Source organism: Nycticebus coucang, chromosome Y (genome assembly GCF_027406575.1).
Source record: "Nycticebus coucang isolate mNycCou1 chromosome Y, mNycCou1.pri, whole genome shotgun sequence".
NCBI classification, from domain to species: Eukaryota; Metazoa; Chordata; class Mammalia; order Primates; family Lorisidae; genus Nycticebus; species Nycticebus coucang.
The window spans coordinates 26860989-26873443 of record NC_069805.1 but is presented as its reverse complement, the minus strand read 5'-3'; positions in this window follow the sequence as shown (position 1 = coordinate 26873443).

Sequence of the window (12455 nt, the reverse complement as noted above, 5' to 3'; positions counted from 1 at the left end):
TGAAGATTCCTAGTGACTAACTCTAAAGAACATTTTTGGACAAAAGTGGAATCTCTGTATTTGCCCTGTATTTCCATCAAAAGTCTCAGATTTTCTTTCCTGGTTAAAATGGCTTTCTTTAACAGAGTTCTTAAGTGTGGAAAGAGGTGATAACAAGAACAGATATACCACTATGTAAACAATCCATATGATCACAATTATATTTGCTAACGTCATTATCAAGAATAAAGATCAACTTGTGAAGATTCATATCTGAAGAACTCCTTCCACTGAACCTGGTGGAGTCCTTCTACTTTGAAACTTGACTCTTATGAACACTCAGGGTTTTTCTGAGCCAGCTTCATGTTACGCTCATGTTGAAGATGTCCTGCCATCCAGTGGTCAAATTGCATATTGCTTCTAGCTTATTTAAAATTGCGTTCAGGCTTGGCGCCCATCGGTCAGTGAGTAGGGGGCCAGCCAAATAACAGAAGGTGGTGGGTTGAAGCCTGGCTCAGGCCTGCTAAACAACAATGACAACTGCAACCAAGAAATAGCTTGGCATTGTGGCAGGCGTCTGTAGTCCCAACTACTCAGGAGGCTAAGGCAAGAGAATCGCTTAAGCCCAAGAGTTTGAGGTTGCTGTGAGCTGTGATGCCTTGGCACTCTACCAAGGGTGATATAGTGAGACTCTGTCTCAAAAAAATAAAAATAAAAATAAAAAAAATAATACAATTGAGTTCAATGGTTAGAGAGCTCCAGCATACCCTTTTGAACTGGATGAAATACTGACAAACCTCTATCTATTTCAAGATGCCAGCAATGGTTTAAACTTTTGGGAAATACTCTGACTTTGATAGGAAAACAAATTTTTCATCACAAAAGGATTTTATTTGACCTTGAAGCAGAGGCCCCTTTGCCCTGACCTTATATGACAATGTTTGTGGATATCTGTCTTGAAACCATGATGGGATACATGTTGGTATCAGGTTTCTGGGAGCACTAAAGGTGAGCAGGTCTATTTCAGGAAGTCTTTGAAAGCCTGGGTGAACCCACAGGCTGCAATTTATAACCCAGAGGGCTAGAGATAATTGGGAAGTTTCAGGGGATGCAGAGCCCAAAGAAGTGATCTTCATACACTGTGTCTTGAGTTTAAGAAATCCAAATTTATATGCAGATTATAAACTGGGACCATGGGAACAACTAATGCTCAGGAACTTAAATCAGGCCATAACTGAAGAGCACCTGAGCAATTTATATATATACTCTTAAGAAAGAGAAATGTTATTTAAGAGCAAAGAGAAAACTAAGAATATATCCAAAGAAGCTTGGAAGACTGCCATAAATGAGAAGAGGTGTGAGGGACAAGACACAAAGGCAATGCAGAGGTATAAATACCCCATTTATTTTGTGCCATTTGAAATTGATTGCAACCCTTTCATTGGTCTCTCTGCACCTTCAGACACTATTGTCCTTTTCTATTGGTAATTGATTATTGCAGGAGCAAATGATAACTGAAGTCAAGATAATCCTGGCTTCTAGCTGAGAAAAGAATTGGCATCTAGTGAACTTGCCTTTATTGCCCTTGAAACTAGACAGGAGCGGAGAAGAGGAATTGGACCTGAAGCTGGGACAAAGTGTGTAGAAGCTTTGAGTATAGATAGTTTGGAAGTAGATATCAACAGAAAACCTCAAACTCTGTAAAGATGATTTGAGGAGGTTTATTTGGATCCTAATATGTGTGACTGCAGCCAAGGGAACGTGATCTCAAGAGGTCTTGAGAAAATATGCCCCAGGTGCTCAGGTTATAGGTTTAGATGTTTTACTTTAGTTTGTTTTGTTGTTGTTGTTGTTTATTTGTTTTTTGAGCCAGAGTCTCATGTGTCTCCTGGGCTAGAGTTCAGTGGTGTGATCATAGCTCACTTCAGTCTCTAACTCCTGGGTTCTAGTGATCATCCTGTCTCAGCTTCTCTAGCCGCTAATACTACAGGTGTCCCCCACCATACCCTCTAATTTTTAAATATTTTGTGAAAACACTGTCTCACTATGTTGCTCAGGCTGGTCTTGAACTCCTAGGCTCAAGAAACCTGCATTTGCCTCCTAAAATCCTGGGATTACAGGTCAGGGCCACGACAACTAGCCTACAGTTTGGTTTTATGCATCCATGGAGACAGGAGTTATAGGTGAAACTTAAAGCACATGAAGTGACAATAAGATGGAGTTTGTCAGGCTAGGGTGAACATGAAACAGATGGTCTGGTCTGGAACAAGTGAGCTTAGGCAATCCACCCTCCTCTGCCTCCCAAAGTGCTAGAATTCCAGTGAACCACCATGCGCAGTTTAGGAAATGGAATTTGCATGGCTGTAATCCCAAAATTCTGGAGGCCAATACCACAGGATTTCTTGAGCTCATGAGTTCAAGACCAGCCTGAGCAAGAGCAAGACCCCATCTCTAAAAATAGCCAGGTGTCGTGGCGGGGAACTGTAGCCTGAGCTACCTGTGAGGCTGAGGCAAATGTTCAAGGTTTCTAAGCCAGGCATGCTGGCTCATGCCTTTAATCCCAGCACCCAGGGAGGCTGATGAGGGTGAATAGCTTGAGTTCAGGAGTTCAAGACCAGCGTGAGCAAGAGTGAGACCCCATCTCTACAAAAAATAACTACCCAGCAATTATGGAGGGTGTCTATAGTTCCAACTATAAGGAAGTCTGTGGGAAGAGGATTACTTGTGCTGAAGAGTTTGAAGTTGCTATGATGGCAGAGCACCCTACTGAGGGAGACTAAATGAGACTCTGTCTCAAAAAAAAAAAGAAATAAGTAAACAAATTTTAAAAATAAAAATTAATACATAAATTACTGTTTAAAAAAAACAAAACTGACTTTCCAATTGAAAGTGTTGTAATAGATTTTCACTGAGTTGTGTTGATTATTATTTAAAATAAGGGTCAATATGGTCTTTGATTTGAATCCTTTTGAATAAAAATGTCATTTTGTAGATAGAAAAACAACAGTCTTGGAGAGGCTACTCTCACTATTGTCCAGAATTGCCAGCCTTCTGACAATTAAAGTTTGGTGGATCTATCGCTGTCTCTGCAAATTGGCTGGCAATGACAGGTGACCAGAGCCTCTTCACCCAGTAACAAACCCATGAATCAATACATGGAAAGAATACCTTGTATTAGCTCCAAAAGGCAGGGCATCTTGAAGCTGGGGCTTACAAGTCATAGGTGGGTTTTAGGGGTTCTTTAATTGGCAATTGGTTGAGAGAGGAAAGCTTTGTCTAAAGACCTGTAATCAGAAGAAAGGAATTTGTCAGGCGAACTACACTAGATTGAAGATGGAAAATAAGCCACATTATAGCGGGTTAATACAAATGCATTCAATGAGATGTTATTTGCAGTTGAGACTCACCAGTCCTCTTAGGAAAAGTGGGAAAATAGATCAGAGTTCAGTCTTCATGGAATTGGTTCCATGTACAATGATTTGAATGCCCTCTCCAAAACTCATTGAAATTTCATGGCTACTGTGTCTATATAAAGAGGGAGACTCTGAAGAGGTGATTATGTTCTGCCCTCATGAATAGGCTAAAGCCTTAATTATGGAAGTGGATTAGTTATCAAGGGAGTGGGCTCCCGATAACAACATAAGTTTGATTCCCATTTTGTCTCTGTCTCACATGCTGGATTTCCCTTTCACCATTCTGCCAAGGGAACAAACAGCAAGAAGACCCCTTCCTCATGCCAGAAGCATGCTCTTGGACTGCCCAGTCTCCAGAACCATAAGCCAAATAAAGTCTCAGTGTTCAAAGACTACCTAGTGTGAACTAAAATAAAATCTTAAGGATCCCCCTCAAGCAGCTGACTGACTGGACCCTGTCCTCCTTGGCCAAGGGGATCCCCTAAAACTGAGTTGCTAGCCATGAGAAAAGAGATCAGACATCCTTCATCATGTCCCCCTGCCTTCTTAGAGATGACTTTCTGACTCATTAATAGGCCTAAGTCTATTCAAGACTTACCTGGGAGATCTTCCATGTACACAACTCACTACTTAAGTCTGCGCATATGTCCTGCAACTTGTCCCTGATTAATAGACTCTTAAATCAATTCAAGCATTCCTTTTCCCTGACTCCTGCTGAAAGCACATGTAATAAGAACAAGGTAGAGTCATTCCATCTAGGGCCAAGAGGACACAGCTGGTCTGGTCAGTTTAGGTCCTATGTGATCTTCACCTCATGCCTCCTGTTCTTGCTGTTTTACAAATTCAGCTTTAACATAAAAAATGCATATTTTGAGTGGCTAAGGACAATTGATTTAGGAGATTAACCTTTGAATTGGAATGTTGTTTTGGATCAAGGGTAATCCTGACTATTGTTTATTACATGGGTCATCGTTTGTGCTGATTATTATTATTTTAGATAAAGATTAACAGGGGTGAAGCATGATGGTGGATGGGAAAGACAATTAGTTGAGCTCCCCTAGAACAACAGTTGAGAGCAAGTGGGCTAGATCATACCTGGCCTGGCATATTGCCATGGAGTGATAGTTTGGGGTATACATTGAAGTAGCTGGATTACTGGACTTGTAGTGAAAACTGGAGCTGTGGCGACTGCCAGGCAAGTTTCTACAAGCCTGCCCTGGCCATGGTAGAGGCCACAGCCATCCCCTTCCCACACAGAGGTCCCAGAAGAAGCCTCTTGCAGTTTTTCATGCTTGGGGTAAGCTAAACTTTGAGTGGAAAGATTGGTGAAGTGTGCACTCCCCAGCAGAATTTAGTGGCTAGAGCTGGGTGCTGTCTGGAGGCTGTGCCACAGTTTGTCAGCAGATGAGACATCCATATGGGGAAAGTTCCCAGACGGGAGTCCACTGCTGTCATAAAATTTGCCAGACAGTTGTGTAAGCAGGTCTGTTTCTGCGGACCTAAGGCCCTGAGGTCTGAGCTCCGCCTGCAGGGAGCCATTTTATGGCACAGGCCCAGGATCTCCGGCAATCCACATGAACCGTTATAGTGGGAATCTGTGAGACCTGCCTCTGAAGATTTTTTGAGAACTGTGGAATCACACATGGGCAGGGATGAGTGCCAAGCGGGTAATCTGGTGATCACCAAGATCAATTTAGCTGGGAAATAGGCATAAGCCTAGGAACCAGGCAGAGGTTAATAGCTACGTTTTCATTACATAAATTCACAGGGTCACTGGGTGTCAAAACTATACATACTGCAACATAAATATATTCCTACTGAATCAGGATTCCTACATCATATATATGCATATTTACATATATATAATATATAAATAAAAAAATTCACCACAACTCCTACAAGAAAGAAGAAAGAGAAAAAAAGCCAAAGAAAGAAAAAGAAAGCAACAAAAATTTTATATACATATAAGAGAAAAAAAGCAAAAAAAAAAAAAAAGAGAGAGAAACGCAACAAAGTTTTTTTATGTATATAAATATATATTTGTAATTTTTTATTAAATCATAGCTGTGTACAATAATGCAATCATGAGGTACAACGTGCAGGTTTTATATACAGTTTGAAATAATTTCATTGAACTAGTTAACATAGCCTTCATGGCATTTTCTTAGTTATTGTGTTCAGACTTTTATATTCTACATTTAGTAAATTTCACCCGTACCCTTCTAAGATGCACAGTAGGTGTGGACCCACTAATTACTCTCCCTCCACCCATACTCTCTTCTCCCCTCCCCTTCCTTGCCCCTGTCCACATATTCTTGTGTTAAGATTGAGTTATAAATTAGTTTCATAGTAGGGGTGAGTACATTGGGTACTTTTTCTTTTATTCTTGAGATACCTTGCTAAGAAGAATATTTTCCAGCTCCATCCATGTAAACATGAAAGAGATATCGTCTCCATCTTTCTTTAAGGCTGCAAAATATTTCATAGTGTACATATACCACAATTTATTAATCCATTCGTGAGTCTATGGGAACTTAGACTTTTTCCATGACTTAGTAATTATGAATTGGGCTGCAATAAACATTCTGATACAAATATCTTTGTTATAATGTGATTTTTGGTCTTCTGGATATAAACCTACTAGAGGAATTACAGGATTGAATGGCAGGTCTATTTTTTAGATCTCTAAGAATTCTCCAAACATCTTTCCAAAAGGAACATATTAATTTGTATTTTCATTAGCAATGTAGAAGTGTTCTCTTTTCTCCACATCCATGCCAACATCTCTGGTTTGGGGATTCTGTGATGGGGGCTAATCTTACTGGAGTTAGATGATATCTCAAAGTAGCTTTGATTTGCATTTCTCTGATGATTAAGGATGATGAGCATTTTTTTGTGTGTCTGTAGGCCATGCAACTGTCTTCTTCAGAGAAGTTTCTCTTCAATTCCCTTGCCCAGCCTGAGATGGGATCACTTGTTCTTTCCTTGCGTATGTGTTTGAGTTCTCTGTGGATTCTGGTTATTAAACCTTTGTCAGAGACATAATCTGTAAATATCTTCTCCCATTCTGAGGGCTGTCTGCTTGCTGTATTTACTGTATTCTTGGCTGTGTAGAAGCTTTTTATTTTGATCAGATCCCATAGTGTAATTTTGATCCTGCTTCAAATGCCCAGGGGGTCCTCCTCATAAAATATTTGTCAAGGCCGATTCCTTCAAGAGTTTTCACTGCACTTTCTTCTAATATTTTTATAGTTTCATGTCTTAAGTTTAAATCTTTAATCCAGTGAGAGTCTATCTTAGTTAATGATGAAAGGTGTGGGTCCACCTTTCTACAGGTTGCCAGCCAGTTCACTAAGCACCATTTGTTAAATGGGGGATCTTTTCTCCATTAAATGTTTTTAATTGGCTTGTCAAAGATCAAATAACGGTAAGTAGCTGGGTTCATTTCTTGGTTCTCTATTCTTTTCCACACATCTACCTCTGTTTTTGTGCCAGTACCATGCTGTTGCGATCACTATCGATTTATAGTACAGTCTGAGGTCTGGTAGCATGATTCCTTCTGCTTTGTTTTTATTTCTGAGTAGTGTCTTGGCTATTTGACGTTTTTTTTTCTGACCCCATATAAAACGAAGTATTATTTTTTCAAGATCTTTAAAGTATGACAATGGAGTTTTAATAGGGATTGCATTAAAATTGTATATTGCTTTGGGTAGTGTAGACATTTTGACAATGTTTTTTTTTTTCCCAGCCATGAGTGTGGTATGTTTTTCCATTTGTTAACGTCTTCAGCTATTTCTTTTCTTAGAGTTTCATATGATTCTCTCAACTGATGTAGAAAAAGCCTTTGATAATATCCAGCATCACTTTCTGATCAGAACACTTAAGAAAATGGGTATAGAAGGGACATCTCTTAAAATAATGGAGATCATCGATAACAAACCTACAGCCAATATCGTATTGAATGGAATTAAATTGAAACCATTTCCACTCAGATCAGGAACCAGGCAAGGTTGCCCATTGTCTCCACTGCTCTTTAACATTGTAATTTAAGTTTTAGCCATTGCAATTAGGTAAGAATAGGCGATCAAGGGTATCCATATAGGAACAGAAGAGATTAAACTTTCACTCTTTGCAGATGATATGATTGTATATCTGGAAAATACCAGGGATTCTACTACAAAACTCTTAGAAGTGATCAAGGAATACAGCAATGTCTCAGGTTACAAAATCAACACTCATGAATCTGTAGCCTTTATATATACCAACAATAGCCAAGCTGAAAAAACAATCAAGGACACTATTCCATTTACAGTAGGGACAAAGATGATGAAATATTTGGGAGTTTTCTGTTGCTTTTTTCTCTAAATGTTTATATACATAAAGAAATTTTTTGTTACTTTCTCTATTTTTTTTATTTTTTTATTCTGTTTTTTCTTGTAGGAATCATACTTAATTTTTATTCTCTCTCCTTTCATTCATCTTTTGGTTTCTGAGATTGCTTATATTAGGCTATTTCAGCGTTTTTTTTTTTAAATCTTATTTTGATGTGTTCTGTTTTTTACTAAGTTGTTTGGTTGTTTCTTTTCCTAATTCACATTTTTACATTCAACAAGAGCAAGCCCTTGTATTTTTTTCTTTTTTCTTTTTGTTGGTTGCAGAAATTTGAGTTGATTTATTCTCCCTCCCTATTTCACTCCTCAACATTCTCTCAGATGATAGAGACTCTTCTGCTCTTCTTATCATTCCCACATGATGTACTTCTGCAACAGCTAAGATATTCCCCGCCCCTCTTTTGTTCTTTCTTCCTGGATTGTTGTCTTTCTTTTTTCTTTCTTTATTCCTTTTCCTGCCCTCTCATTTATTTGATTGAATGGTACATGAAATTTCCTGAGTCTATGCTTTTTAGCAATATTTTCCCTGTTTTAATTTATTTATTTTTATTTTTATTTTTATTTTTTGTTACTTTGTCCTTTTTCCTCCACCCTTTCTTTCCCGAAGGCAGATGTGACACAGTTGTGGTCTGGCATGTAGACCGTAGCAGTAATGTGGCTCAAGGAGACCAGGAGAATTATATACCATTGGCACCAGGAAGAAAATATTAGGAAGACCACTCTGGAGATCTTTTCCATTTTTCCTTCTTTTCTTTTCTTTCTTTCTTTTTTTTTTTTTTTTTCCTCTATCCCCACTCAAGTTTCCCTTCTTGAGATTTGTGTTTGCTCTTTTCCTTTTCTTCCCAATTTTGGCAGAGAAAGAGTCTGAATGTGTTCAGGCTGGTTATGAGTGCCTAATTTAGAGGAGCCCCTTGAACTATAGACATGACTTTAGCACTGGGTTGAAAAGTAACATTTCTTCTATCCCTCTCATCTTTCCTTCACCTCCTCCTTATCTCCTGTTCTTCAATTTTCTTCTGTCATTCTCCCTCCCCAATTTTTATTTATTTTTTTCTTTTTCTTTACCATTACTCTTTCCTTCTTTTTTCCTCCCTTTTGTTTCATTTCTTCTTGCTTCTCCTTGCTTGCTCCAACATTTCTCTGCCTTCTAACCCCATACCAAGATGTGTCTTTATCAGCTAAATTCTGAGGCAAAATAACTTGGAGGAGATGAGGAAATGAGAAGGAGAAAGGTGCACAAAAAGAGTGAACAAGAAGAAAGCACTTTTGAGGAGGAACCAAAGGAATAATTTAGGACCCATAAAGAAAAAAAATAGTGCAACTCCTCCAAGGGACCACAAGACAATTTTAACAGAAGTCTTCTCTTAAAAAGAATTAATGGATCTGACAGAAATGTAATTTAAAATCTGGATAATTAATACAATACAGGCATTTGATGAGAAAATGAAATGACAGAACCAAAAGTCAGATGAGAGATGTGTAGATTGTAGAAAAGATACAGATGAGCTTAAAGAAATGAAGGAGACAATCAGGGAATGTAAATAATCTGTATAAAGAATTAAAATAGATTAGATCATGGAGAAGAAAGAACATTAGAGTTTGAGGATAAAGTCTTTGAGTTAATACAGATAGTTACAGAGTCAGAAAAGAGGAGAGAGAAAGCAGAGCAGGCACTGAGAGAACTATGAGCTGCCATGAAGTGTTCAAATATATCAATAATAGGTAGCCCTGAAGAGGAAGAAGAGTGTCCCAAAGGTATGGAAGCCCTACTGGAGTCTATCATAAATAAGAACCTCCCAACTTTTACTAAGAATCCAGACACACTCTTTTAGATGGATATCAAAACCTAAGCCATCTCAACTTCAACAAAGCCTCTCCAAGGCTCATTGTAATGAAACTGTCTGAAGTCAAGATGAAGGAGAATATTCTCCAAGAGTTAAAAATAAATTCCAAATAATCTACAAGGGAAGAGCCATTAGGATGATAGCAGACTGTTCAACTGAACCTTTCCAAGCCACAAGAGCATGGTCATCCAATTTCAACATCCATAAACAAAAGAATTTTCATCCCAGAATTCTGTATCCTGCTAAATATAGCTTCAAAACTGACGGAGAAATCAAATTTTTTGCAGATATACAAGCACTCAGGAAATTCATCATAACAAGAGAAGCTCTACAGGAAATACTTAGACCTATTGTCAATTCTGAACACCACAATGGAACACCACCACGGCTGACAACAAGAAGCCAAAGACCAGAGCTTAGCTTTCACAGTGGCACAAAGGATAAAAAGCATACAACAAACTATCTCTTAATAACATGAATAGAATTCCACCACACTTATTGATACTCTCAATAAATGTCAATGGATTGAATTCCCCAATGAAGAGGCAAAGGCTGGCTAACTGGATAAAAAAACACTAAGCAAGCTCAGCACCTATAGCTCAGCAGCTAGGTTGCCAGACTCATACACCAAAACTGGCAGGTACCAATTCAGCCCAGGACTGCCAAACAACAATGACAACTACAACCAAAAAAATCCAGCTACTGTGGTGGCTGCCTATAATCCAAGCTACGTGGGAGATTGAAACAATGTAATCGCTTAGCCCAAGGCATCGAGGTAATTGTGAGCTATGACACACGCCACACTACTGAGGGGGCTGTAGTGAGACTATGTCTAAAAAAAAAAAAAAAAAGTAAAAACACACACATACATACCAAAAAAAAAAAAAAAGCCATCCATATTCTGTCTGCAGGAGATACACCTTGCCCTGAAAGCCAAATCAAGACTCAGGATGAAGGGATGGAAAACAGTGTTTCAAGGAAATGGAAATCAGAATAAAGGAGGAGTTGCAATTTTATTCCCAGATACAAGCGCATTCAAAGCAACTTTAATTAAGAAAGACAAAGATGGACACTTCTTTTTTTTTTCTTTTTTACAATTTTTATTAAATCATAGCTGTGTACATTAATATGATCATGGGGCACCATACACTTGGTTCATAGATCGTTTGACACATTTTCATCACACTAGTTAACACAGCTTTCATAGCATTTTCTTAGTTATTTTGCTAAGACCTTTACATTCCACATATACCCTTGTAAGATGCACCGCAGGTGTAATCCCATTACACTTCTTACTGGTCAAAGGAACAATACAACAAGAAGACATTTCCATTTTAAACATTTATTCACCCAACTTAAATGCTACCAGATTAATGAAACAGACCTTGAGGTGACTGAGCAATAAGATATCCTAAAACCCCTTAATAGGGATTTCAACACCCCTATGACAGAACTGGACAGATCCTCTAAACAGAAACTAAACAAGGATAGAAAGAAAGGACTTAAATGTGAACCTAGAACAAATGGAATAAGTGGACATATACAGAACACACAATTTCAAAGCAAAAGAATATGCTTTTTTCTCATCAGCTCATGGCACATACTCCAAAATACATCACATCCTAAAATACAATCAAACCTCAGAAAAATCAAAGTTATGGAAATTATTCCATGTCTCATCTCAGACCACAATGGTGAAGCTAAACTCCAACAATAATGTTCATCCCCACACAGTCTTGTAACTTAAACAACATTATGCTAGAATTATAGTTGGATTCAGGAAGAGGTAAAAGAGAAATTTGTTAATTTCCTCAAACATAACAACAATGAAGACACAATTTACCAAATCCTCTGGAATACAGCAAAAGCAGCAATGAGAGGAAAATTTATTGAGGTAGATGCCAGAGAGTGAGTGCTTCAGCACACTCACAAACCATCTTAGGGAATTGGAAGAAGAAGATCAATCTAACCCTAAGCCCTGCAGAAGAAAGGAAATAGCCACACATAAAACAGAGATTAATAAATTGAAAGCAAATCATTCAGAAAATTAATGGAACAAAACATTGGTGATTTGAAAAATTAAATAAAATAGATAAACTTTTGGTCAGACTAACTAGAAATAGAAAAGTAAAAGCTCTATTAATTTCAATCAGGAATGTTAAAGGGGAAATAACAGATGCCACAGAGATTCAAGATATTTTCTTTGACTACTACAAGAAATTCTACACACAGAAATGACTATGTAGAGTAAATGGATCAATACTTGGAATCACACTCTCTCCCTAGTCTTAATAAAGAAGAAATAAATCTTCTGCATAGACGAATATCAAGGAATGAGACAAAAAAATAAAAAATAAAAAACTCCTAACAACAGCAACAAAAAAAATGCCCTGATCCAGATGGCTTCATACCCGAATTCTATCAAACCTTCCAGGAAGAGTTTATTCCCATATGGCAGAAATTAGTTCAAAAAATTGAGAAGGAAGGAATCTTCCCCAACATGTTCTAAGAAGCAAACATCACTCTGATACCAAAACCAGGAAAAGATCCAACTAGAAAAAAAAGAACTACAGACCAATTTCGCTAATGAACATAGATGCAAAAATTCTCAATAAAATCTAGCCAATAGATGATAGCTTATCATTAAAAAAAGTCATACACAGCAAACAAGTAGGATTCATCCCAAGGATGCAAGGCTGGTTTAACATAAGCAAATCCATAATCCTAATTCACCATATCAACAGAAGCAAAAACAGGACCATATGATCCTCTCAATAGATGCAGAAAAAGCATTCAATAAAATTCAGTATCCCTTTTTAATTAGAACT